A 27,927-nucleotide genomic window follows, 5' to 3' on the forward strand; every position below is an offset into this window, starting at 1 on the left:
AGAACGGATCCGATAAACCGAGCATGAGATTTATCGGCGTCGTGCTTAGCCAGGAAATGGTGTCCCTGGTGGAAATATATAGGCGCGTATCCATTCGCCACATAAGCGAGCATCCCCTTCGAGCGCCCGAGGGTGTAACGCAGAGAGAGAGTTTCGGTATGCACGATCACGCAATCAAGAATTAATCTCTCGCAGCAAGAAAAATAATTTACATAAAGAAATATGTTAATTTATTAAGAATACGAGTGTGAGATAACAAAAAATTGCGAATTTTTAAATTATTTATACAGTTATTAAGTATAATAAAAAAAAGAGTGCTCGAGAGGTGTAAACAATATGCTCGCGAAATTTTTGTCAAACGGAGATAATAGCGAAAACCAATAGCTTTCCATGTCTGAAGACATGAAAAGAAATGCAATTTACATAAAGTACGTTTCGTACTTTTTATTTGCGATGATTCTTTCGACAAGATCGTTGCCCGCACATTTCCGTCTTTGCAAGATTGAACTCGACTTCCTCTTTCACTTAATGCTATCTATCAATTTGTCTGCGATTGAAATTTCGATGAATACCAATTTCTTGTAGATATCTATACAAGACAAATCCGTCTTTACGTTCTTATCGGCAAATCATCTCTTTATTAAGAAGGGAATAATTTTATTGGTATTTTTTATATTGAAACTTACTTTATCGATATTATTATCTTATCATGGTATTAAAAATGCAGCAGCATATGCATATATTTTATATTATATTAGCAATATTCGAATGGTCAAGTGATACAAATCCATTTAAATTTGATTTCGAGTTATTAGCAGATTTGAGGTACCGACAATGCGATATAACATTAACAATATAATTAACGAAATTCACCTGTTTTTAGGATCAATTAGATTATATTTGAATCATTTTTATGTGTTACTTATCGTAAAAGAAAAACACCAAAATCTTTATTTCTCAAACTTTACCTTTTCAAACTTATATCATTTGGCATCTAAATCACTCATTTATCTCCTATTATCAAACAATATCACTTACGATAATTCCATAACAGCAAGTTAATTTTATATTCCGATCATAATTGAAGAAGATATCGCGTCAATCTCTTCTATCATTTTATTTCACGTCCTTTAATAATTACGATAAAATAGATATTAAAATATTATTAATGCAATTCGTGGAATACTTTTATCTACCGAGACAGCGATAGATAAGCCGATAGATATCATTGCGATAACTCGAATCATGGAAGTGCACGGGGACTTAGAGTGCCATTGAAAGTCGCGTTGTTGCGGCGGCTGTAGGTCGCGATGACTGGGTAATACTAAAAATAGTCGACGGGAACGATGCCGGGACTATTATTAAGTCGCGATCGATGCCGGGGCAGTCGCGGCGAGTTATTTCAGTGCACGCCCCGCGAACGAACGCGGAAGAAGGGAGGGAGGGAGGAGGGAGGAAGCCGAGCGGAATGCCGCGACCGACCGAGAGCTATTTCGCGAGCGGATTCTCGGTGGAATATCCGAGATAAGGATAAGTTAGCGCGCGGCAAATCGTCCTGCAAGCTCCAATATTTCACGGGTACGATCGTCGCGCGTTTCTCGCCTCCGTTGAATCGGATCTGGCTAACGGATAGAGAATTTGCGCGAGTTTCGAGGGAGGTTCGTCTATCAAATGGATAATTCGTTCGTATGAGCTGGAGAATTACATGTGGTGGTTATAGAATCGATACAACTTCCAAACAAGTCGAAAGTAACACTCACGTGATTTTGAAATGTTGGAGAATTTTATTATAGTTCGCATAAACAGCGTATGTATGTGTGTATCTCGTCAGTATATAATTCAAAATTTAACAACTTTTACAGATCTCTATTTTGATATTAATATGAGAATAATACATATGCAATTATTATCGATATGTTTTTTTAGACTAATAATTTTTTAGAATAATAATTAATACAATTAATTACAATAATGAAAATTACATAATAATTAATACAAATAATTACAACAATGAAATAAACGATATTCGAAGAAAGGCTAATTAGGCGTTTTATTTATCACGTAAGAAAAGAACGTATGGAATATCGACATGATAATAACCATGCATACCGTTTCATTAGCGTATATAAGGTGGAAAATTGACGCATCAAATTACAGTTATTAGCAGCCGATTACTACACATCAATAATTATTATATTGTTAACTAAACTTTACGAGTTATCTCACAACTTAACGATATAATTGTCCTTCTTCATCCACATTACATATAAAATGCAGCTACGATCAATAGAGCTTAATAAATTGGCCACAATTATATCATTGCAGTATTATTTTAAGTCGCATCAATAAAATAATGTATAAGCAATAATTTTGATAATAAAAACAAATCACATTATAATCATCAATTCCGATTAATTTGAAATATAACAGAGATATATAAAATCGTGCTTACACACACTGTAGAATTCAACAAAAGTGCACTTGTGGTGTGGATGACGCAATTAACACGTACGCATTCGCAAACAAAATTAAGGAAGAATCTTGTATTAAAACCCGCGGCACCGCGCAATCGAGTACTTTTTGCGAACTTTGTGCGATCGCTCTTTGTCGGACGCAGCTTTATTGACACTTTTAATTCGCGCGGAATGAAGCATCGGTGATTTATCGGCGACAGGCTCCCGAAGCAAACGAACCGAGGTCCACGATACGAATCTATACGCGCTTATATATACACGGCTATCTTTCGATTTAATGCCCCAGGCGACATATACCTGCCTGCACTTCGCGGAATTATATTAGGAACCAGAGCTCGATCATTCATCATATTAACCCGTAAGCCCCCTTTTTTAACTCCGAAATTACCGCAGATCGGAGAGGAATCGGATTCGGAGATTCGTTTTTTTTTTGTTGCTCTCTTTCTCTCTTTCTCGTTATATGCACGAGGATTCCTCTAAGAAAATAAGAGAAAATAAATAAAAGACTGAACCTTCGCTATCGTAGTTTTTTTCGGTTCGTTTTATATAATTGCTTCTCAATGACGTTCGTTACATCTCTCGCGAGATTTACATCTGTAGATTTATATACGAACGAGCCGGTTTAATAAAATATTAATTATTTTATATTTTTGCTTTTGTTTATCGATTTATTCAATGATAAATACGTTCCAGTCCATATTTTGGATTTACTTTTAATTTTATATTTGCGATACGCGTTAATTTCTTCGATTCTTTTGATTATCCTAGCGAGGTTTTTCTAAGATGATGATAAATTAAAATCAATTATTTTTTTATAATATAAAAAATCGCAATATTGTTTTCACATCATTAGTGAGCGTTCAGATGAGTCCCTTTCTCTCTCTCTCTTTTACGCTCATTCTTTCTTTCTTTCTCTTCTTCACGCCGCTTTGAATTAGACGAAAGTTCGTGACTCGCTACAAATTAGTTACGGCGGTAGATCGAAAAGATCCGCTGGTATTTCCGGAGGCGGATACAAGGCTGGCAGTTAACCGCCGTACGATTCAGAATACTTATATCGTATAGTAGGCTCTCTTTCGGCCCTTCCGAGAAAACTGTCCGGCGCAAAGGAACGTTTAATTTTTGACTCCCGCCAATTTTAGATCCTCCGATCGGCAGGCATGAATCTGGCCCCCCCCTCCCTCCTTTCTTTCTCTTTCTCTCTCTCTCTCTGTCTCTCCCTTTCTCGGCACCCCCGCTGGGCCGATCGTGCTATCCTCTGAATTCCCCTTCGTTGATCCCTACGCGTATATCATTTCTTCTCGCCCCTCGTACACTGTAGGGTCCCTACCGTCGAGATACGTGAATGGCCTCCGTTGTGTTTCTCGTATAGACTCGTTTGATTCGATTAGTCCGCTTGTTCACGTTTTCACGGGGATTTTAGACAGTTAAATTGTCATACTATCTTTGCCATAAATATGACAGATAAAGATAATGTGTATACGTTAACGTTATAAAATATTATATTGTAAACGCGTAAGAAATAGTTATTGGAGGGTATTAAATATGAAAAAGAGCAAGGAATATCTAAACTACAATTTGATTTAAATAATGTAACTCTCAATATTTAACTTCAATATTTTTTATTCCGATAGCGTCGGAATGAATCTGACCAGCAATGCTAAAATCAATTTTCTCAAACTTTGGAAAGATTCAGACGACAATGACATCGAGCGGAAAACCCATTAATTTAATGTCTCTCGCGAGAAAGCGATGCATGATATCCCGGCATGGAAAACTCGCGGGGATCGTTCACCCGCGACCTTTGCCGACATCTAGTTGACCTTGAGATCGGCAGTAAAGATCCCGGTCCTAGCACGGCAACGATCCTCGCGCGGTGCCTCCCTCCTCCCTAAGGGTGCCTCCTCGCGTCATTCGCCAATTACGAGCCGGGAGGAGAGCGTGCAGCCCAAGTGCAATACAAGTCGGGAGTGCAACGCGCGCACGACCCTATTCGAATGCACCGTGCGGGTGCATTGACCGCCGATTCTCGACGTACCCGCCGTTTTAGCCACCGCCACCGGCGATTCGACAGTGTTACAGCGTTGCATTGTGCACGAGATCGCATTCCTGGGATCGTAATACACACCCGTAGAGACTCGTGTGCATCACAGGACGTGGCGCCAATAAAAATCTAGAAACATTAGATTTCGCGTATATATTGTCACTGTCGCGTTGTTATTCGAGAAACACGCGCATAAACTGTAAAGAAGCGTGAAATAAACACGATAGAACGCTGATACTGATGTAACGGAAAACTGAATCTGATCTTTCAAGGAGGAATTTATGCTTCTTTGACTCGTGAATCAAATTAAAGACTCGCGCGAATTAGATTGCATTGTATAAATCGATTATTAAATTGATTAATATTTTACTTCGTATAATAAAATTGAATTTCTATTTATTTATTTTCCGTTTATCTCTGTTGTAATAACGAATATTCTCTTTACATTTAGGTGTAGGAAATATGTATTTTCGCATTTGCAATCTATATCCATGGATATCAATGTCACGAGGATTGTTATCGAAATCGTAAACAAAACCGTAATTGTTTTATCTCGCGAATCGTTTTATCGAGCGCCACTTTGTGGACGGAGGGAGAAGGGAGATGCCAAAGGGGGCTTCAATATAAACTACACTTCATTCAGTGTCGGAAGTACGGTAACTGCACTTCCGTGCATTCTCGTTAGTATCCGCAAGAGTGCACGCACTCCACGAGCGAGATGGGAGAGCGAATGAAGTCACGAGGAAATTTACTTTGCCTCGAGATATTATCTCTCTTGAAAGACACATGTATGGCAAGCACTCGCGCGCATATATTATATATTAAAAAACAGAACATCTCGTGTGTCTGCGAATTTTATTTACAATTTAAATAAAATATTTCTATCAGTTACACGTTGTATATATATATATATGTTTAATCGCTCACCATCATTTCAAAAACGTTAATAATTTTATTGAATGTAAACACACAATGCACCGCCTGTTTCAATGGATTTTAAAACTGACTAAAAAAATTTGTAAATTATCAATTAAAAAGTAATATAATGTATTACATATTTTATTTGAGTATTATTAAAACCATAATAATTCTCAGAAACATTAAGTTTTCTATTTTCAGAAGACAGTTTACCATACTATTTTATTTTTCTTATTGTCTCTTTTTTCCTTCAGCTATTTATTATTTTTTCAATTATTTTCTTATTATTAAAAATATCTTTTCTCATATAAAGTATTTAATAAAAAATTCCTTCTCAAATCCATTGATTTTTATCCTATTCAAAAAGTAGCAAATTAATAAATTATTAATCCACGTTTAAGTATTTACATCTTCTTTCGTCAATCCAAATATATTTTTCAACTTTATTTGAACTAAAATGTATAACTGAAGAATTTTTAAAGACTTTTCATACAGTTTTCATGCAATTTGTTATTTTCCTTGCCTTTTTCCGTTCTCGACAATCACGCTGTAAAACGAATAAATCGTAAGAGAGAAGGCGCGCCTTCTCTCGACATGCTGACTGTGACCTTGTCCCGATTGTTCCCGCTCGTGCTTTCGAAGCTCTACCTAGACCAACGTCAAGACCCGCATCGCCTGGTCTCCTCGTTCCGAGTGTGCATAATGGTGCATGTGCAGCCGACAAACGTGCTCACGCTCACCCGTTCAACCGCGACAACGAGATGTGTCGTAAGATCGAGATAAATACCGATTATGTGTGTATATGCGTGTGTATGTACATATAACCACTGAATCATGACCATCGACCACGCCAAATTGCTTCAATTATCATAAGGACAAAAAAACAACAGTTTTTGTACATATCAAGAGAAAGATTTATTTTCTCTCAAGTGCGGAATTTGAATTAAATATATTTTTCACACTGCATAATAAAATATTTAAACAATTATTGAAGCGAGACAAGGAGAAAAAAACTTGGAATTAATATTACTTGATTATTTATTATTTCAAAGTCCATGCGAAAAAAGTTTTTTAAAGCTAGCTGACAGCAAGACAGTAATCGCGTATTAAATGAATATTAAATAATAGAAAAAAAAGAAAAAAAATATTAATACGTTGTACTGAACGTTGTACTATCGTGATTAATACGAATGGAAAGTTTCGGAGGGAGAGGGACGAGTTGCATCGCCATGGTCACCAAATGCAATATGATTCTCGGCGACGTTCCCTGCCTCCTCCCCTTCCCTTCTGCGTTTCATAGAATATGCATGAGACATGCTAATGCGCCTTGTACCTAATCTAATTATACAGTTCCACAGGAGCCTCCAACAACCCCCGGAGAGTCTGCCTATCTATCTATCGTTTCTCTATGCGTGCAGATGCACGCACACGCAGAAAAGATCTTTCTCATCCCTTCTCGAGACTCTTTTTCTCTCTCTCATGCTCCTCCTGATAGTGCACGTTGACAAAATGGATAAAATCTGATATCGTCGATCGTTTCGTGTAAGATTTTTTATTTGTCTCGATTATCGCAATCAAAAGTAATCGAGTTGATTATCGGATTTCTTGGACCGATTCTTTTTAGTCTCGTAACATAAATTGATCGTATTTTCTAAATCACAAATTTATCTTCTGTAATTCATTCGAAAAGCGAAAAATAAATGTGCATATTTCATTGATAGAATAATTAAGACATCATAGGACAGATCTCTTATTTAAATCTGAAGCGAAAAAGGTTTTGAAAGAATATCGAGACCAAGGAGATAATTTAGAAAAAATTTTTATACTCTGTATATTAAATATATACTCGCGTGTAAAACAAGAAAGATAATATGGATTTAAATGAGGAAAAAAACTTGTTACAATCTTTTTAAAATGAAATTTAATTCGCGAAAGTACTTTCCTTTTTAATCATTAGCAGAAAACTATCAATGCTTCGATATTCTATTTAAAAATTTTCTTTTCAAATCCAACTAGGGTGTCTACTTTTGACGTTTCATACGCCAGTTATCATTTTGTATAATTGGCACATGGTAACATAACACGGCAACAAGAAACCTATACAAGTAACGTGTATAGCGTGAAATTTACATTGCCGTTGGGCGAGACGTAAAGAAGCGTATTATTTTGCAAATATTATTTCAATGTTGTTGAAAATTTCGCATAAACGGTTCTTCGACAGTGCAGTATACAGTGTAATGGCCAATGGCGATATCCGGCTTCAGTCGCCGTTACCGTATTTTCGCGCGCACGGAACCGTGCGAGAGCCGTACGACGATGTTGGCCGTTTCCAAGAACGTATTATGGGTTTATCTTCTCCCTCTGTGTGCACGTATGCGCGTGTGTATGTGTGGAAAAAGCGCAGACTACGGTCGGACAGCTCCGTCTTTCACGTTTACAAGCGTACGTGTGCGAGTCCCGGTACGTTTCGCACAAAGGCGCCGACTCTAAATAAAAATAATCCGCTGTAGAATATTGTAAACACCTAACTCTACGATCTCAAAAATCGAAACATTTCGTGCGTATTTTCCTGCTTCAAGCGAATATATAGTAGACTATTAAACGGTTTAGAGTGACCTTTTAGAGTGATTCTTTTTTAAGAAGAGAACTCGACTGATTGCTAAATCTGTGTCCCAAATGATTCTTCCCATCAGATCTGTTGCGAACCGTGTATCGTTCCGTATTAAACATGATAGGATAGTTTGATCGGCTAATATTCGAATTCCTCCGATGGTGATGTGACGTTGCTATTTATTTATGATACTTTGGAGCCACCTGTTATCGAATGCAAACGCTTTGCGTAATCCCGGCTAGGAACTTCGACCGTATTTCTCGCTATCGCACAAAGAATTCTATTGTTCAGCGATTGCCCAAGGTTGTACGCGCTATGCTACGAAAGTTTGGTAGAACTCATGCTGAGGAAACACAGATATCTTGAGATATCTCGATATCTTCGTGGTAATCTAGCGGTGAAAACGCAACGGTGAAATCTCGATAGAAATCGCACGAGACTCTAACATTGATATTACATTTACATATACGTAAACTAATTTATTAAAAAATGTGCTCCTCAAATTTTTAGAATCAAAGTTCACTTAATATATTGCATTATTCAAAATATTTAATTCAATATGACATTCAATATATTGTATCTTCGAAATGAAGGTTTCGGCCTTTTCCTAGAGTTTCCTAAGTATCTTAAGGATGTTTCGTATCTATTTTCAAAATATTGAGAATTTAATGAAAATTGTGCAGAATATCCTTACATATGTTTAGAATTTTCAGTACAATTTTTAAATCGATTCATTAAAGCGTTCACAAATTATAAGAATTTTAATTTGCGCCGAATTAACATGCGTTCTTATAAGAAACGTATAACGTCGATTCAAATGACAAAAACACATGGAAATAATATTCAGAATTTGTTTAAAATTTGCAAAAGTGTAATTTAGATACAGAGGAAATATTTGGTCAAATAATATTATACAAGTACGAACTGGTTAAAAAGATATTAAATATAATTCAATTAGCCATGTATCTGTCACAAGGCGAAATTCTCTGTCAAGAGTTAATCATTTCGATTAACAAAATTCGAAATATTTCAGTAAAAACGCAATAAATATTCCACAATTTCTCATACACCTTCAAAATACACCAAAAGTGGATATATTCGTCAATATTGATTTTCAGCTACTTTTTGCTGGGATTGTACATACAAAGAATCCTTAAGTTTGGTAAACGCGAAACGTTTTGATTTTGTAAATTGGGATTAATGAGATGAAAACAAGGAAGAAACGAGAACTCTTTCTCTCTTTCGCAGATCAGAGAGCGTAGCAGAATTCTACATTATGCGGGTTATGTAATTTCGATTTGCATTTGATTAGCGTACTTCCAGCACAATGGCGATGAGTGACGCCTATGGCGAATGCACGAAGGAGCGTGGCGCATAAGCGCGCAATTCCTGCGGGATGAGGTGGACTGGTAGACGGCCTTATCCCCGAAACGAGAATGGCAAGGATCGATCTCGTCCGCCCGTTGCCTCCTCGCGTTACTGAAACGCTCTTTGTTTCCCGGCATCGTGAAGAAGAAGGCGTTTCCGTTGAGTTTCCTACCGACGCGATGCACGTCAGCAAACACTTTAATCACGATTACGTTCGTGTGTATAATTTCCATGTAAGATAATTTCATTAAAATTAATTAATCAAGTTATGTAATTAATGCGCTCCTCGAGTACATGCCGTGTATACAATTTTACATTTTTTTACTTTTCAGGATTTATGACAAGATTGAAAATAGTTTTTACATGCGTATAAAATTCTTGTTAAATATCGATTTTCACTTTTACTTTAAAATCGAACTTTCGATATTTATTTTACTACACATTTTTATCTGAGAATGACATTTAATAATTTCCTATCTGAGAACGACATCTAATAATTTCCTAACTTTACAACAAGTAAAGTTAAAAACTTTGCTTCTTTAATGTTCAAAGAATCCAACATCTCAGAAAAAGTATTTGGTGCCATAAAAATTGTTGGGTAACAGCAGAGTCGCTCACAGCGGACGTTAATGATAAATCGATTAATCAAGCGATTTCGTAATTAAAATAACGAGAAGAAGGATGCGACGAATGCACGTATCGGAAAATGAGACATTAGTATTAATAACGTTAGGATGAAAGAGACCGATACCGATCGTCAATCGTTAGCGCCTAGTCGATCGCGTTGCTGATCGATATCTGCTTAACCGCGCGCGTACCCTTCCAGCAACTATTGATAACCGTCGCCTGCCGGCTAATTAATTCGCCGAGTAACGTAATTACTCCAGCTTCGAGCGCGCACAGACAGTAACGCTGAGATATAATGTACGGGTTATCCCGGAGCACTACCGTTGCCATTTCTCTCGTCTCCGTAACTGATTTCAAGTCGATTTTACCTCAATGGATTGATAATCCGTTTCATCGTGATTTCTTTTCGCGATGTTTCATTTTTTAACCTTCAACGTTCTGTTCGATATTGCAGGTAAAAATAAGAAGCTCCTTTTAAATTAATCGAAGCAACGCTCGAGGAAAAATATTCTAAGCTTCGCCCAAGTCAAAATTTTGCTACAACTTGACAGTATTAACGATGGTATATTGCCATGCAATTCTGAAGGAAACAATTTCTATCGATAAATTCGATACACGAAACAATAGTTGTGCCATTATTCCGGAATTCTGAAACCGAGTCGATCTTAAATTGACCGAGCAAACTGCACGGGGTATATACAACAATAGTTCTGGGACATCCAGAATGTACCCGGTCGTGTATAGGTATATGAGCATGCATTATAGAGTCGATATGGGGCGCCTCGTGCAACGGGTGCTTACGGATTTACGCCCGAGCGAGGATGATCTTGTTAACTCACCGGCAGATTAATGCATTCGGGGTTGCTGAGGGTTAAGTACCGCGATGCGCGACGCACGACTGATTTATCGACGACCTAATTGAGGATTAATGACATATTTTTCGCGCATTAAACGTAAACGGATGAATTATGAATTGGCGGATGGGATACTGCCATACTGCACTTGACGCATCTCGATCCCGGCTTCCCGCGTGCACGATCTATACATGTTAATACATGTATTAAAATATGAAATCTAATTCTCTAAGCGCGCGATTGTATTACGCGGTTAATATTGAATTAATAGCGGGATAGGAAACGAAAATGAGAGATGACGCGCAACAATCGAATTAACACGACTTTTGGAATATTAATCACTGGAATGCACATTGATCGTGTAATCCCTCTTAAAATCTCATCTACTGTGTTGCGTTTAACTGAAACGAATATAGTTATTAAATTGATGCCGCAATTATTAACAATGAAACTCAGTTATGCAGTAAATGTTTTGAAATGTATATCCTAGACATAATTATTTGGGCATTTGGATATACATATAATACAGATTGTAAAATTAATTCGCAAGAGATTTTACGCTAACATTCGATGAGGCTTTATTAAATTTGATAATAACTCGCCTCGTACGAGCACACACACATATATACAACACTGTTTGTAATTAAATTATTTATCTAAAAAGCGAAAAAAGCGAAAAAATATCCATATACACGTTTTACAAAGTTCCAAGCTGACAAGACAATTGTATACGCAATTAAACAATTTTTAAATATAAATGATTTAAAAAGAAACGAGTTAAACTAGTTTTAAATTAAATTTTTGTTTTAATTTTTCGCAACTAATAACGTGTCACCGATTTTTCCATCCGATAAAAATATATTCAATTGATATTATTGCAAAGTTTGTTAAAAGCAATGCAAAATATTCCACAAATAATAACATATCGAAATTCAACGCGTACAAAACACAGACTATTAACATATGTGATTTCATCTTTAGAATAAGCTCCAAACGAAATCATTTGATTGAGAGCAAATATGAAATTTACTATGCGTTTGAAAAAAAAGGAATAATAAATTATACATTTCTCCAGTCAATCATAATGCACTTATATATAATATATTATAAGTATAAGTCGTGAAAAAAAAAGATACGCGATGTATAATACTAATCAATTTTGCTATTTCAGCTGGATATCAAGATTCAGTCGATATTTTTACGCGCGATACGATTAATAAAAGTAAATCAAAAGCGGTGCGAAACATGCTAGATTGTGAAATCGCGCGCTTCGATCTTCGGATCGGAAGTGCCCGACCTTACTGGATTATCGAAATCACGTGGCTGTGGGGCTCGTCATGGTAACACGATCGATACAGGCCGGCGTCGACGATGAGCCGAGTCGACTCAGTCGTCCCGACGTTGTCGACGCGTGTATATCGAATTTATCGGACCCAAATTCCGGATAAACCTGTCTGTAAGAGAATCGAGGTCAATCGAGAAAGCGAACGGCTCTGCCGGCCTAGATGCAGAATTTGCCGGCCGAATAAATGCGTCACAAAAAATCAAATTTGGCAATTAAAAAATAACAATCCGATCAAATTTTCTGTATAATTGGAGAATGTTCAAATCGACAAAATCAGTATATAATCGTTATATTTTTTTACAACACTTAACTATTTCACATATTCGCGAAATGATATAAATTATAAACATTTAAACGATAAATTTTGACAAATATGTCGTATATATAATACTCTATTTTATAACAAAAAAACAAATTTGCAATAAATATTAACTTCTATGTTGATTTAACCATTGTCCTTTAAAGGGTAGCAATCGTGTAAAATTACGCGATGACATTTCCAGATTTTAAAACGCAGAACGCTCTTTTACGAATCTCCATTTTTATTCATCGTTATATTCATCTCCATTTTTATTACATCGTACCGCTACACTGATATAAATTTTACTCAATGCGACACAGCTGCGATATTTATGAAAAGACAAATATTCGCAATGCACGTCCGTTACGTATCTGAATATACGATACATATACGCGACGTCGAGAGCATTACGGCCGCTCCCTGGATGAATGACGTCTGTTTGTGCGAGTATTATCAGGCGCAGGATACGATATGCAGATAGAAAGAGGGAGGGAGAATTCCAGGATTCCCCCGACAGAAATTCGGAGTATCATTGGCGAATGACGTAATCGTTTCTAATCAATGTGCACATCGTCGTGCGGATTTCTCTTTCTCTTTCTCTCTCTCCACATGGCACGCGGATTATCTGAGATTTCTATTATCTAAATTATAGCGAACGATAAATTATAACGAGCTAAAGCTGTTACATATCCTTATGTATAAATAATTACCACTGCGAATAAACACTGACGTTAAATTTTTTAGATTAGCTCCAGAGTTTTTAAAATAGAAACCAATAAAAAATTAATTTTATGTTGAGATTTTAAGTATTATAAAAAAAATATTTTATCCTTTCCAATTCCAATTTTCAAATTATTTTATATAAAATGTAATAAAGAGAATATATTATTTTTTCTACTTAGCTTTATTTAGTTCCAATGATGATCAGTTTCCAATAAAAATAACACTTTGAATTACTGTCTATATAACATTTATATGTATATTGCAGAAAATATTTCCACCCTGGATTTTCAAATATTTTTCATTTGCGTTTTTACTGCCATTTTTTGATTAAACTTCGTTAAAAAAATTCGACATACAGGAAAATTAAATTATGTTAAACAAAACGCTGATGTCAAATGAACACAACGTGTAAAGATGCAAAATAAAAGGAATATCATAGAATTAAGAGATTAAAGCTTTAGGAAGCGACGCCCTAATTTTGTGTTCGTATGTCGTCCTACACTCGTTTTACTCTGCACGCCCTTATATAATCTAATATAATCCGTAAGTATAATCCACGTAATGTGCCCATTGTCGCGAGAACAGTATCGTAATACGTCGGCGAATTAACTCTTGTTCATGGATATTCAAAACAATGGCGACAGAACTATGTATGGAGTGTGTAAATGTTGGCAGACTGCTTATTATCACAGTAACGAGAATTCTCGAGGTAATCGATACCGGTGACCGGTTAGATGCCGGTACACAATGTGATCGTTCTTAATTTAAACAAGATGTAGGATCTTGAAACAGGAGGAGATACTTCGCAGGTTTCCGCGAACAAGATTCTTATTTAGATTACCTGTCCGTCCGTGCCCATTTTACGGTAAATTTTCGGTCTCGCGCGCGCAGCTGTATCCGTGAAATTATTTTCCAGACCTTATATCCCGCGATGGTTGCGGACCGATTAGTTAAGAGAGCGTGTCGGCCACGGTTCATGAATGCTGCAAAGTTAACGCGGATACGTCGATAATCATGATCGCCTGGGCGACGATCGTGAACCCACTAATCATTAACTTACACGCGATTTGCACCGCTCGCGAAATAAGAGGCAATTTTTCCGCGCGCATTGATTAAGACATGCGAAGAGGAAGTGGAAGAGGACGTGAGGCACGAGAAACTATAGCGGAATTAATTGCGCAAAAGTCGGACGAGGTGTCGCTTATGCAAGTCATCCGATGTAAAATGTAAAGTTGAAAACATTAATCAACGTATTAGGAATAATAAAAGCATCACACGATTACGAGAGAAATATAATTAATCGCGGATAATCACCGCGATTAATGAGCACCGGACGACGGCAGCTGTAAATTCAATGGCAATCTAAATACAAATTAATTTCATTTTAATGTCAACTGTATATTAAGATTCGCGATAAGAAAAATAATGAAGGCGAATAACTTAACAGGCGACTGAGAGTTAATCTTTCATAAAGAGTTTGTTCACGAGAGACGTATCTTATTATGTGCGTCGACTATTTCCTGTTTTAAAAATAGTTATATTTCAAGCAAGATGTAACATTGATATGTCGTTCGACTTTGTTTTGGAGAATAAATAGCAAATGTGAAACTTGTTTCTCAACTGAAACTGAGAATAATCATTAATTATGTTTTTTACGCGTCTTCATATCGCAAAAATAAATGAGTCGATTCTAAAAATAATTTTAAAACTTCTCTATACACGAACCTTGTTTTTCTTTGTTAGAGATATGAGAAACGGAAATAGTAATTATAAAAAAATTGTGCGATACCGCATAAAATTCAGATCACTTGGACGTTGAAAGAAGAACATTACGAGGTAACAAAATGAGAGCATGCTACATTCCACGAACAAAGTCGAGGAAAAGGAGAAGGTCCTCGAGATTCGCGAAAATAAACAGATCCGCGAGAAGAGAGCGAGAGAAAAAGGGAGGCAGTTTCAAGCTGGCAATTTCGTTATCGAGCCACAAACAACAATGAGAACGCGAGGGTGCGAGGTATGGGGAAGCAGAAGAAGGTGATATAAATATTTAGGAGCAGTGTCGTGCGGTGTTTAAATATTAAACACCCGCTTGTCCCGCGTCGGCCGTTTCTTCTCCCTTTGACTACCACTTCCCGATGAAAGAAGATCGCTACTGCGGAGAGAAACGACGCTTCAGAGATCTGCTTTAGGATGTAATATTAGTATTAACCCTGGAAACACACACACACCGGACTCCCGGCAACGTATCCCAGCGATTTCTCATTTCGTTGAAACGAAATAGTGGTTGAACGTGCACAGCATTCAGCCATTGAACGCAAAATCTTTCCTTAATATTCACATACGCACGTACATATTCCTTAAAACACGAGTAATAATACGTTTTACAAAACGTATTATTATTAATAAAAAAAATATAGCTTATCTTGAATTAATAAATATTTTATTCGTATTTAATATAAATATAGGGGGTCAATAAAATTATTAAAAAATTACAAATGTCCACTTAATCCGGAAATCTAATTGTGTCGGTTGAAAGCAATCAAATCGGGATATGGAGGATTAAAATCGTCATCAAGCAGCAAGAGAGTTCACGCGCGCGGGAGAGGATTAAATCAAAGCTATCGCATAAAGCCTTAAATCAAGCCGCGGCGGAGTCTCCGTGTTTCGGAACTTTGGGGAAAGCTCGTAAACATCGTTAGCCACGATCGCCTCACTTATGCCTGTGTATAATTAAATTCCGCGGAAACTCCGTTGGCAATCGCCTCGCGGTCGCCGCTGTTAAGACCAATAAGGAACTGCGGGACTTTGGACGGTACTCTTATAATTGCGTCTTTTCTAACTTCGCCTCTCTAATTACATATCAGTAAACTATATCGAGTTTACGCACACTTCATGAAAATCGTATGACTTTTGGTGCACTCGGAATATTTTTTAATAATTAATTAGAAGACTTCTTATCGTAAGCAGCATTTTTTTAAACAATAAGAAATATACGTTTCTTACTTTTGCATCACCGATTGGCCATGTTTTACTCAACTGATTTTAACGAGAAAATTTCTTTATAAAATCTTAAAAAAACGTGTTTAAAAAAACGTGTAAGCGGATGTTGTATCAACTTTTTCCAATTTTTAAGTATCTAATAACTTTTCTCACAAGAAATAAATGTTGTGTTTGTAAGCCATTCTTAATACTGATTAATTTCACAAACAAATAAAATAATAGGCTTTTTGACAAAAAAAACATGATAAATTACATCCGCGCGGTGTCTCTTATACTCGAAATAAAAGCTGGTCGGAATAATAGATTGCCAAATAAGAGAAAATAAAATTGTAAACACTTAAAAAGGTGTAAACTGAGTAGAAGAACGGGATAAAGAAGGAACGGAAATCAAAGATGAGAAATAAACAAAAAAAAAACAGGAATAAAACTATGGAAATTTGTTATCCATTCATAAAGTTTGTCCAAAAACTTTGTGTTATTCCGTAATAAGATGTCGGAAAGTTCACGATTAAATCAAATAGAAACGAAAAATCAGTTTTCGAATTACGCAAGAACAATGAGAAATTAGATAATACATAGAAATTATTGTTTCGTAAGAAAAAAACTGGAAACAACTATTACCTCTATCGCCATACCTCTTCCATTTTATATTCTTAGAATATATCTAAATATAAAAAATGAATTAACGAATGCAAAATAAAATTGTGCCATTTTAAGCTCGTAAGTTGAAGGAGAGATTCACGTCATCAACAAAACAAGCCAGGTTAAGCCAAACCATATAAGACTGAACAGCCGAAAGAGGGGAAAACTAATTGAACTACCATACTACATGGTGATGAGGATTCTTGGTCTTCCTTGCACGAACGTAGTTACTTACACGAACTTGCGCTCCGGTAGCATAGAATCCCAATAATTTCGCCGACGAGCATCGGAACAAATGAGAGAAGATCATTTATGCGCCTCGACGATCTCCCGATCTCATCGCTGATCGACCCTTCGATCAGCTGATCAAGATAACAAACTGTTCCACAGCGATTGAATCGCGTTAACTCTTGTAAGGTCAATCGGCGATCGATGCCCGTGATTATAAAGTAATGAAGTTTATATCCACGCTCTCGTTATTACATGTGATTATCGTTAACGTTGGAGAATAGATTCTGAATTCTGCTTCTCGGCGTCGAAAGTGAACTCGATAAACCTATTCCAGAAACAAGTGACATTAAGAAATTCTTTATTTTTCCTTTTTATGGTAATAAATAATTCCTTTTGAATGTAATTTTTCTTAATTGAGATTTCAGTTTTGAAATTAGAAATTATTTTTGTTTAAATTTCGACCGAGAAACATTAATCATTCGCAAATACAGCGTCGACTTGTCAGTCAATAATTTAGCAAATGTCGCCGAGTCCTATGAAACATTAAAGTGGTTCGTGATAATTAAAACGAAACATTCGTTTCGTTGCTGAATTTCGAAACAAAGCGCTGGCTATCGGAATATTTCGTTCGCAGAGTATTCATTAAAAACGGGAACGTGGAGAGAGTAGTTTCGATAAACTCTCGCAGGCAGTTTCGAAAAGTTTCTTTCTACGCGCACGCTTCGAGGACGCTGGCCTGTAAAATCCCTCTGCCTCTCGCATCGCGAATCGCGTGGGAAAACAGGACGTCGAAGTGTATTGCACGCTTTCCCGAGTTTGTGCTCGGATTTTCCGATCAATCGTCGGGCACGACGCGCTTTGTTAACCGACCCGCGCGCACCAAGATCGACTTTAATAGAAATTAATGTCACGAGAGCTGCAAATTGATCTCGATTATCGTTCGTGTGTATCGTCTCGAAACTTCTAAGATGAGTTCGAGAGGAGGAGGAGGCGATCCGATGAAATATTTCTCGACGATTCGATCTTCTATTCATTTCCTTGCTACTACATTCTTGTTGGATTGTTGAATTGTTGTTGGCTGCAACTCTGCGAAATTCTCCTCTCGCGCTTTAGCAGACTTTCGACATGTCAAGTACATAGCGACGATAAAGTCAATTAAAATTAATAAGGTATTGCACGTAATTCTGAAGTGAGCTCTTCTTAGTGGATCTATCTATTCGCTCAAGTGCATTTGCAAAACTTGGAGAATTTCATCGTTCGCGAAAAGAGCGATTGCATTTGAAACATTCCGAGGGATGAGATCTCTCTCTCCTTCTCTTTCTCTCGACGTCGTTAAAAACTTTACGTTTCTTCCTTTCGTCCATTCTACCCCAATTGGTTTTCCAATATGTCTGGAAAACGATTAATAGTACACTGCCATTAACGATATCGCATTTCTTATCAATTTTTCTTCGTCTACGTCTTCTCGTTTCCCTTGCGAGATTCTCGTTGTTCTAGCTTTCGTAAAATGGTTTCCCGAAGCGCGGCAAAGTGCAACCCAGAATCGTTGCAGCAGAGAAAAGCGAAAAATCGTAAGGTCGAAGGAAGTTTTGAAGTTTGCAGGAGGACTTCGTGTGTCGACTCAATTTCAAAGATCCACGTTTCGAAGTGGACGAAGAAGAGTATCCGGAGATTTTTAACGTGCTCAAGAGAAGCCGCTGAGAATCTTATTTGCATACGCTCGCTTACAGATCCGGTCTCGAGATTCGTTCAGATTTATTGCAGCGATCATTTTCCCTCGCCACTAAGTAAATCACTCTCGCGCGTTGTGAGTTTCTTTCCAAATTCCAAATTCGTTGTCTTTCAAGGTGGGCATTTAAATTCGATGAAATTTAGGATATTACGCTTCATCGCGAGAAAGAGCCGTTTATTATTTCTTCAACTACTTCTCCCATCAAAAATTAAATCTCGTATCCTTTTTAACTCGAAAGATATTTCTTTTCACGGCAAAAAATTTCCATTTTTTACGCACGTTAATTTTTATGTTAATATTATTTAATCAATAATTAAATAATGTGCGTATCATATCTTAGGATATAACGTATTCAATGTAATTTATGTTAATATTATTATACATATTCTATTTATAATTATAAAATCTATAATTTAATCATTTATTCCAAGTTGTTAATATTATAAAATGGATACATCAGCCGATAATAAAAGACTTAAACGGAATGACTGGCAATCAAATGATCAATGATCGTTCAAGTGTCGCGTATTCGCCGACCATTAATCTGCCGCAAATTAATAGCGACAACGATAACAGCGTTGGCGCACGTTCGTCGACTAGAGAAACGCTTATCGTAAACGCAAACGTGCGCTCGCGAGCGCGGACTCGTCGCTCGGCAAAACCGGTTCCGCTGCAAGAACGGCACTCCACCACGGTACAATACGGCGATACGCGGTCGTGTTAAGACCGATTCACCGCATCCTGGCTTAACCTGCGCGAACCAATCAGTCGGAAACATCGTGTTCCCGCGTTTGAGTGCGAGAGAGGCGCGCAGTTACATCTCTTTCTTCTAGTCACGAACTTTGGTACACGCATTGCAAGGGTATTCTGCTTGTTTCTGTTATTCGCTTTGTTTTTATTTTTATTTTTTATTTCGCACTGTTGTGTGCAAGATGCGCATTTTCTTATCAATGATTTTCAGAGAAATTGGATTTTCAGAAGAAATAAAAAATTTCATAATGTGTTTTACGTTGCTTATAATAGAAGCCAATTTTTATTCTTATTTCGATTAAATACAGGATAGTAATAAGGAGTAAAAATAGAGAATTATATCTTTAATTTTTCGTATATCCTCGCCGAATAATTTTTAATTAATTTTTAAAATATTTTTAGCAATATTGAATTTTTTTTTTCTCATGTATTAATATGTAGCTTTCTAAGTGTGAACTTTATATTACAAGAACTATATATTTTCGTAACTGATATAGACATTAAAATCATGACGTAATGATGTATAAATTTCTAAACTTTCTTCTTATTAAATGTTAAAAGTCAAAATACTTCTCTTTATGGAATTTAATTATAAGTTTAGTCGATCGTTGTAAATTTTCAAAGAAATCTAGCAGATTAGCAAAAGCGCGATTTAATCTCAAGGATAATAATGTCGAATCTTCTCCCGCCGATGCGGTTTTATTGCACAGTCACTTTTCATCAACTGTGCGATTGCTAATAAATATTGCCAGCAGAAGAGCGACTCGGAAACTTTAATTCATAAACACCTTTTGCCTACCAATAATATGCAATTTATGCAAATGGACGAAAGAAAAATGCCATACTTTGCGAGTTATCGAGGATTTAAAAATATTTCATAATGTTTAGGTATTAAAAAGCACGTAAAAAAAAGGGAAAGCGTGTTTTCACATTTCATATCGTCAATTTCAGCAAAAAGTGCGAAAATTCGAAAGGGTTTCGAAACGCTTGAAGTTTGTCAAAATGTTACAATATAAATGAACCTTAACCAAAGCTCCGTTTCTCCCCCCCCCGATTCGCCTTTTCGTCTCGTGTACTCGGTGTAGTCGCGAACACATGTCCGGAGGGACGAGGGGAGCAGTAATCCAGACAGGGTCGATGAATATTCACGCGCCGCTTTATAGTGCAACGAGTGATTTGAATTTATACATACGGTCGCTCGTCGGTTATTCCTCCCCGTCATAGCCATGTCTCGTGCGTTTTCTCATACGAAACGTCAAAATTCGGCTACCGGCTGCTTATATAATCGCAAGTTTCACCGCTCTCGGTGCGTGTCGGTAGAGGTACCGCGAGGAAACTTGTTTGCACTCCTTCCTTGAAGATAAGATAATATGAAAATGAGTTATGACTCATAAACAATGACCGACTCATAAACAATTTAAATGTAAATTTTTATAGGCGGCAGAAATACAAGGCATAGTAAATGAAAACTCTTTCTTTTCCTAAAGACACATATAGGATGATGTGTTTACATATATAAATATTTATATGAATTATCGGTGCGCATTCATTTATAGGAACGAGTAAAAACGTGTTGTACACAAAAAAATACATCATCTGATATAATTACTAAATTAGTTTCTTTCCTAGAAAGAATAAAATTTCGTTTCTCGATCTCGATACACCGTCCCTTTTAAAAAAAGTCGTTTTATTCAGTCACGCGAGCAGAAAGAAATTGAAGAAAAATTCCCCCGTTTATGCGCGCGAAACGAGCAATTGTGGGGCGAAAGTGTCGAGATAATACGTCGATTGCAACGCGAACGTTGTCATGAAACCGAATGAAAACGACGAGAATCGATTATACGTCCCGATGGTGTACCCATCGAACGATGGGCGCGAGTTGAGAAGAAAGCGAGCGAGCGAGAACGAGAGTCAGATCGTCTGCAGACGTAGCTCGTTATTACTCGGCGGATGGATTTACGGGCCATCAGATCGTTTCGTCACAATTGGCGCTCGTAAATAAATCCTTTTTTTTGCTTTTTTTTCGAGACGTAAAATGTGCGAGTAAATCCTCTCCCTCTCGGCACGTCGTCCAAGTGAAACAAGCGGAACTCTTTCCGTTGTTCTCTGATTATCTGGATTTACGATGCGTCGATGAAAGGTTTCTAAGCCCATACTTATCCTCTCTCTTATGTATATATAAGTGTGTGTATGTGTGCATGTAATGAAATTAAAAAGAAAATTAAAAGAAAAATTTCATTTAGAATCCATAATTTTTCGAAAAATATACATAACATGAGAATACATTTAGTAAATAATTACAATACAATTAGATTGAGTAATTAATACAGAATATGTAGATTGCTATTGTATGTATATTTAGTAAATACAGGAATATCTATCAATCCAACGCGAAATGATAATAAATGCTACGAATAAATCACGATCATTATTTAGTCACATTTCCCGCGGGCAGCTCGCGCGTATATTTCGTTGTCCAAATTTGTACGATAAATAATCGCAATCCGTCGCCGTATGTGAATAAGTCATCTTCCATGACGAATTTCGAGCGGGCGAAATAGATTTCATAGCCAGGTAAAAGAAAAAATTCATGACCGGACCGTCCGCAAGTTTAGCGCTTTTAATCCGATCGCACGTCGCTCGCTCGCGATGGTGATTTACGATTCTGGTGACGCAAATAATTACGGCCCGTCCACGAACACGTACGACTCGGACCCGTATTCGGGCAAATGTGTCATCGATACAACATTGAGCCCGCGGCCGCATCTAGCAACGATGCGAACCACCTGTGTCCGCGCCGAGAGTTATCGGTCCCGCTTATCGATTCGTTATTGCCAGATTATTGCCGAACGACCAATAATTAATCCTTTATTGCAAATATAATAAAATATTCCTCAAATTATCTAAAATTCCCTGTTGCTCTTACTTTAATTTTGTCTCTGGTAAAAAGTGAAAATTGACATGTACCTTTTATTTCAAAAAGAGAAAGAGGGAGAAATTAATTTCAATTAATGTTCGTGAAACGAATCATTTATAGAGAAAAAGATTGGATAATCCTCTTAGAGAGAAAATTCGTTAAAGCGAAGAAAGCCACGCGTCATAAAAAGAATTTGAGAGATAGAAAAACTCATCTCATAGTGTGTTTCATCGAGTGCGCGTTTCGTTACGCCATGTCGACCGCACGACGTTCAATGGGCGCGTTTATCGGTGCGGTTTATCGTCGATTGTTGCTAATACGGCCGGCGGGTGCAAGTGCGAATGTGCGTGTAGATAAACTCCGGTCTAGCTGCTGTGCTACAAGCGATCGACACCAGGACCGAATTTCATTTCATTGCACAGCCTCCGCAAGCGCGCGCACAAAAGCTCCGACGATCGTTGCAGCTGACATGTCCTTCCGCCTTCCCTTCCTCGCATATGGACACGATTGAAAATACCGTTGAATTATTTCGCGAAATTTTACGTAACCTACAGAAAGACTAATGAGAAAAAGCGGAGCTTTCGAAGATTTGAACAATATAACGAATTTCCAAGCTCTTTTTATCTTTGTCTAAAAAACAAAGTCGAAACTATGTCGGACAAACAAATTTATTTGTCAGGATTTGTTTACATACCCTCCTCTTGTTATTACTTATATAAGAATATAAGAATATCATAACTCATATCAACTTAAGTATGTTAATTGCGAATTCACTTATTTCAACATACATATTTAATTTTGAAGAATTTCGCCTGTACAAAATAAATGAGGAATCGAAAAATAAAGTTTACGTAAGAGCTCTCTCGTAAATTTTAGCTATGCTGTGTTAGTAAGTAAATGTATTACGCGAGCACGTAAAAGCAATTTAAAAAAGCGATCCTGACACGACGTTTTATCATCGCTTGATTTAGAAGGCAAATTTTTAATCGGCATACATCAACCGATATGAAGAAACGCTAGTTTTTGAAAATATTAGATAAAAAGAGACATGGGGAAAAGACATAAAAAAAGAAAAGTATAGGAATCGTACATAATTAATAAGTGTCGCGAAAATTATAATTCAAGTGACAGATCGCGGTTCACGGTCGATTTAATTAGGTTTGTGCAATTTTCGAAGTCGGCGATTTGTTAGCGATTCGATTAACTATGCATAATGAAATTTCATTATAATAATGGAAGAGACAAATTATCAATATTTTATTTGTGGAATTAATATAATATGCGATAATACAATAACAAATTCTAAGTAAATAATGCGTAAATAAACAATTAATATGTATCAATGTATCAATATATCAATATATCAGAGAATTTTGATAATAAAATAACGAAAAACATTCTTTTCACAGTAAATATGACACATATAACGCGAATTTCTTAACAAATAAAGAAAAGGAAAGATTATTATTTTTACGCTTGGAATTAATATGTAATTGATGTGTATCTGAATAAAACAAACAAGATAATAAAGGGAAAGAAATAAGCAACAAGAAAAAGCAAGGAGGGGAAAGATAAAAACACATATCGGTTTTCTCGATAAAAGCGTGAGAAAAGAATTCCTTTCACGGACGGTTATTATCATTGACGGTGTCGGGAGACGCGAGAAAGTTTCGATAAAGAGTAGGCGGCTTGCAAAATCACGGCTCTCGATATTGAATATTCATGCAAAGTAGAATCGCTTACATAGCTCCGACTGTCTCCTTCATTCGTTTGTTCGCGAATCGGTCTCTCTCGCGGCTTCTACGCGAAATTCTAAGGTCGCTCGATACTCGACCGCCAAGTCGCACGCACGGAGGACGTGTTTATCAGGGATTTTTGCCGAAATTGGATATACGTTTCCCCGGCATTCGCGATGATTGAATACGGCAGTGTACAATTACTCTTGTACAATTTTGAACACGATCGATAATACGAAAAAATTTCGCAATATTTATTGTCTTATATATATTTATTGATTATATATTATTATATATATATTTATTGGCATTAATTGGTACGATAATCGCAAAATATTATCGATGATAGAGCGTATTATCGCCAAAGACATCTCGCTCTTATCTTAAATGTGCTTTGATTTCCGGAGAAAGATTTCCAACATTCGAGCACGTGCGTCCGTTCGAAACGTGGATGCAATAGAAAAGAATCCGTCGATCTGCCCCGACGACTTATTACCGGAGTTTTCCCGAGCAATTTTGCGCGGTCGATCACGATGGGAAAGCGGAAAAAGGTCTTTTATATGGTTCTACAAGTTCTGGGCGAAATCTTATCCGCCAAGAGTAGTTGTCTAATAGCGGTAAATTTGCAAAGCGATGACAACAAGTGATCGTGAAATATTCAACGAGGTGCGGAAAATTCACTCGTCTGACGAGTCTCTCGCGAACAAATTCCCGAAAATTCAATTAATTCCAGGAAGGAATTTAATCCTCCGAGGAAATTTCGATTAAACGGCTTATCGATATAACGGATATTTATTAACCGAAGAATATACACATACGATACGTGCCTACTGCGTGTCTTTTATATGCGATGTACAGCAATAAGCCTGTTTATGTATCTTAAATAAAATATATTAATTTGCCGAGCAACTCGCAGAGATTATCGATTACAAACGAGATAAATTTTACCAGATAAATTACATCGAATTACGACAGATTATAAATCTATGATTGAGAGGAGCGGATTCATGGACCGATCCGTCTATCGCGGAACGAGATATTTATTTAACGTACCCGTGAATATGAATACTCGTTCACGAGCGAATGAGGCGGAGTATTTCTGGTTTTCGTGACAGCGCGCGCCTTGAGGTGCGACGAAGGAGAAACGATGAAACATGAATAAATGCATCTCACCCGCGGCTCTCGCCCCCCCCCCCCGTGAAACGAGAGAAAAATGCGCGGAGAAGAGCGCGCATCGAGAAAAATGACGTCTCCGGACGCGTGTATACGTCGACACGAGGACGGCGGATAAAACTTTGTCGCTCGTTCCCCGGAGAAAATACACGGAGAGTCGCGTCTCCGTCCATTCAATGCCGGCAATTCCCGGTGCGGCGATTCGGGTTGCAGCTCGCCGAAAAATGCAGTTGCAAGAAACGGTCGTTGCGCTTACGCGAGAAAGCACCGCTTTATCCACCGGCATATAGCGACCATGAATTTTGATGGATCCTTTTTCCCCCGCGGAGCTTTCGGCCGGAACGACGCTGATTTGCATTATGCAATTTACGTGCGCGATTTACGCGCGCGCGCCAGCACAGTTTCTAGATATACGTGTGGTTGGTCGGGCTCTCGCCGAAAGAATACCGTTTCGCTCCGTTTGCGCTCCCCCTTCTCCTACCTTTTTCTTGTTTACTTTTTATTCTCACTTGGCGATTCGCGGTTTCTCTCGTGCGATATACTTGAGTACGTATAATGCGATTGTACGAGTCGCGAGCACGAGTTGCTTCAAATTAAAATAGCAAATATATCGTAAACATCGCTTTTAAACGCGAATTCATATATTTCGTGCAGAAAATTGAAAATAAAAATAAACGAAAAGTTTTAAAATATATTCCCCGGGAGGAAAATAATTTGAAATGCACGCATATATAATAAATGATGAAACAAATCGAATCTTGTAATGTTCGAAACAAGTATCTAATTAAAAAAGATTATTTTTTCATAACATTTCGATTTTTTAATATCTCGAATTAATTCGGTAATTAAAAACTGCTGCCTATTTTTTTATCGCGTATCCACAAATGACGCAAAATATCATGAAATTATAAAAGCTCCAAATTAATAGTATATTCATCGATAATTACATGTATAAATGATATTTTAATATAAATGAACCTATTTGTATTCTCTCCATTATTGTATGACATTGGAACATTTGCAATTTCTTTTGTAATGACACAGCGATGAGAGACAACAATTATCTTACTTCTTATTCAAGTTCATAATCCGAGCAAGATTAAGAAATTGTATCGGATTTAGACAAAATTGCCCGATACATTGCATAGACATAAAAAAGTGGCCCAAGATCTAGCAAAAATAATTTTTTAAAGAAAGGATATCTCCAAATAAAATTTTTCAAATATTTTCCGGTAAATCCGGAAGTTGAAGTATGGCTATCGATTTATGACTAATTGTCTCGCAACATGCGAGGTTAATAAGCAAGTATATATTGGACATACCGCGCGAATATTAATAATAATCTTTTCGTCATGGTCACTTCACTTCGAAGAACGTTAATTCCTTTCAAACGAAAGAATTAACAGTTAATTGCAGCCTCGCGTGTGTGCTCAACACGGGCGTTTTCACACTCGCGAGAATGCGGCGGCGCGATCCTGATTTTGTGTGGTAAAAACACGAGAAGGAAACGGCAAGCCCTTAGCCTACAAGTGTATGTACAAGTAGAAGAGAAATCCTTACCTGGTGTGGCTGCAGGGTGTCGGGGACGGGCTCCGAGGCTATTAGCCAGCTGTGCTTACAGGGCGCATAAGCGCAACCTCCACCTCCGAGCTACGCCGGCTTTGTCTCTGCATCCTGAAAAAAACAGAAAAATGGCGAAATGAGTTTTACGCTCGTCAAGTTGCGGTACGCCTCGTAATTTATTCAATCGTGCGCCGGATATAATGGATTTGTCTCTAAACGAGATTAAAGTATCCTACTGGTGATTTCCGATTAATGAATTTTAATCGGCTACTTAATGTTGTAAAGGAGAGAGTGAAAAGGTTATTAGAGAGTGATTAGAGAGTTAAAAGGATTGCGCTACTTCGCGTCGTAGACGCGACGCGAATAGTGGTCAGGCTCAAGGTTTTATATCGTTCGAAAGTTTATATTGGATTTCATATTTCATGCAACGCACATCGTCAACGTCGCCGCGTTGCGTCACGTCTCGTACGCGAAACCGCTCTCGAGATAAATTATTTATATGTCGATATCGCGCTTTGCCTTTATCCATTTCCAAAGGACGACGAGACGACGTTCGTTGGAAAAACGGATCATCCGTGTGAAAACTGCGATAATACCCGTTATGAACGAAAATCGCATCGATCTTTGTGAAATGTTTTTTTTATTAAAAAAATACGTACTTAATCTCTCGCAAATAATCGCCAATAATTATATTGTATCAAATAAAATGTTTATAATCATTATGCTGTTCATGCATTATATGAATCAAGTAAGATTACGATGAATTTTCGGACAAATTTGATCTTTAAAAAAAATCAATAATTTATTTCATTCGTTCTATATCTCGTTAATTGTTATTTTTCTTTACGAAAATAAAGATAACGTCACTGATGAAAAATTGAAGACAAACGCCTAAAGCATTTGTATGGCAAAAAAATG

The 27,927-nt window shown here is 37.1% G+C and overlaps 1 protein-coding gene across 3 annotated transcripts in view; it reads right to left on the bottom strand.

The window, feature by feature from the left end:
* LOC105253960 (serine-rich adhesin for platelets) overlaps positions 1–27,927 on the bottom strand; it is a 164,007-nt gene that overhangs the window by 31,443 nt on the left and 104,637 nt on the right. For all 3 annotated transcript variants that reach the window (XM_011262347.2, XM_011262350.3, XM_025412579.1), the window contains one exon: positions 27,007–27,120. The gene's annotated coding sequence lies outside the window, so the exon portion shown is untranslated. The remainder of the gene's footprint in view (positions 1–27,006; positions 27,121–27,927) is intronic.

Source organism: Camponotus floridanus, unplaced genomic scaffold (assembly GCF_003227725.1).
Source record: "Camponotus floridanus strain SB8 unplaced genomic scaffold, Cflo_v7.5 scaffold53, whole genome shotgun sequence".
In the NCBI taxonomy this organism is placed as follows: Eukaryota; Metazoa; Arthropoda; class Insecta; order Hymenoptera; family Formicidae; genus Camponotus; species Camponotus floridanus.